Raw genomic sequence first — 2,488 nt, 5'->3', positions numbered from 1 at the left:
CTTTTGAAATGATAGATATAATAAATAATTATATTTTGATAAAATACCTTCTATTCTGAACAATTAGGTCTGAAGTGTTCATCTCTCCACGAATCCTTGTAACTAAGATTAGTTTTGTTCCAGTAAAACAATCTATGCTGTCAGGGTAAGATATTCTGGTTGGTCTGTTCCTACATGGAAGAAGGGTAAAGGGTTAGAAAGACATTTGTACCACTGAGACCACATTTAGGAAATTTTAAGCTGCAGAAGTTTAGAAGAAGCTCTTAAGCCAGGCTTACTTTGAATTCATTAGCTCCACAAAGCTAACTCAGTTGATAAATAAGTACTTGAAAAGCCATTACCTTTGGACTTAGCTATAAAGGCTTCAAAATATGATCAAATTTAAAATGAAAACGACAAAATAATCATTGACAAAAAATTTCAAATGTGAGCAATCGACCAAACAATACACAGAAATTTAGAGAAATAAGATCAATAGCATTTTTAGTAACAATAAGGGTTCCTTGTTAGAAATAGGCAACCAAGGATATATGCCTGTATAAAGATTGCATCGTTAACTACTTAAATTAAGAGGACACTCCATGCTTCAGCAGCAGGTCTACACAAATGACAACAATACAGAGATTAACATGGGACTTGCACAATGATGGTATGAAAATTTGTGAAGTATTCCATATTTTTCATTCTTAAAATGCAAGAAATGAAAAACAGTTATTAAAAAGTAGATTACAAAAATACAAGTGTAACAAAACCTGTAATTCATAGAATTAAAGGTTAGTTTGACATCATTGTATTAAATCTTCACCTTCGAAAGGTCCTTACATAGCATAACATTTACAATACTTGAAATTAGATAACATTATCTTTTTATCCCAAAGAAATAAAATAATATAAGGACCTAGGTAAAAAGGAATCTTAAACCTTTTCTACATGGAATGTAATCTGAAAGGACACATTTATTAATGAACCTATATATTATAAAACAATGCAGACTTCAAAGTATTATATCTAGAAGACAATGAAATAGATTATGGATTTTATACAATCATAGATAGTTTTTTCAGACAAGCACCAGGAATATCTTTAATTTCTATACTATTCAACAGATAAGATAAAATTAAAAAAATCACAAACTCTGCAGAAATCATTATAGATGCATACAAACAACTCTTGAATACATTTTGACATCAAAGTCAGGCAATTCACGTGGAAGAATACCATGGAATCCATAAATTTTTAAATTAAGATATTGCTGTTGTTTTGTATTATGAAAATATTTTGTAGGGCCACAAAGGATGGACTGGCACTTTTGAAATTTAAGAAACTTAACCAAACCATTACTACATAGGAGAACAATTTGTACAGCCTTCCACAACTTCAAAGAGGTAGTGATACATACTTATCCTTTTGGCAATATTAGATGAGGTTTCTTCCAAGTTGTTTTTCAGACCCGGTTTGATATCATGGTTCAACAGAAGGAGATACAGCATATCTTTGCTATTTCTATCCCCAGCAACAATATTCAAGGGGGTAAAGAGGCCTTTAGTTTGGGGATTGGTATCTGCATCATGATGAAGTATGAAAGAATCCATTCTGGTATTATTCCACATATATGCACTGTGCAGGGGTGCCAAGCCATTCAGAATTCTTGCATGAATATCTGCCTTGAGCTACCAACTCATGGACAATGTCTAAATGTCCACTCTAGGCTTCCTGATGAAGAGGGGTGTATTTACCTCATTTGTAGTATACATATGAATGGCCTTTTTGGAAAGTAGTCTCGGCACTGTAGTAAGCCGATTAATTTCGGCATCCGAAAGAAGAAATTTGCATGGATTCTTCTCCATTATTTTCTTACAATTGATACCTTCCTCACGTTTTCATCTTGTTCCTTGTCTTCATCAGAATTGCCTAACCAGAGAATTTGAGTACCAGTGGGAATGAGGTATCCATGTATTTCCCCAATAGTTCACATTGGTTGAAATGGTCAGAAAAATCCGGTGAATTTTCTGCATATGTTTTTTCACCATGATTTATTTTCTCTTTTTCCATTTTTACTATTTTAAATCATTCTAACAGGAGAGTAGTGAATTGATAGAGAGCAGAGGAAATATTTTCCTCCGTATGCAAATGCACAGACTGAAAATGAGGACCAGTGGTGTCTTCATATGCAGCTTATTCTAGGAAGGAGAAAATAGGAAACAATGCCTTCTACATAAATGATTTGGGAAATACCAAGATATAGTGTAAGAGAAGTTACTATTCAATATATGAGCTTTAAGAGCTTTCTAATAGATCCATTATTTATTGGTTACCAACATTAGAAAAAAATGTACAATGCAGTAGTAAAATAGAAGTCCTTTGTATGACTACCTAAATCCTTGTTTTTTTAAAAACACTTGTTTTCATCTAAAAAAGTAGGCCTGGGCTGGGAAGGTGGCTCAGTGGTAGAGCACTGGCCTTGCATGCCAGAGGCCCTGGGTTCGAG

General features: G+C 33.5%; 1 pseudogene; it reads left to right on the top strand.

Annotated features, from left to right (window-relative positions):
• The first annotated feature begins 581 nt into the window (after positions 1–581).
• On the top strand, positions 582–681 carry LOC122127652 (annotated as a pseudogene).
• Positions 682–2,488: the final 1,807 nt, after the last annotated feature.

This window comes from Dipodomys spectabilis, unplaced genomic scaffold (genome assembly GCF_019054845.1).
Source record: "Dipodomys spectabilis isolate Male_0828 unplaced genomic scaffold, ASM1905484v1 ptg000306l, whole genome shotgun sequence".
NCBI classification, from domain to species: domain Eukaryota; kingdom Metazoa; phylum Chordata; class Mammalia; order Rodentia; family Heteromyidae; genus Dipodomys; species Dipodomys spectabilis.
This window is presented reverse-complemented; position numbering and strand designations above follow the sequence as displayed.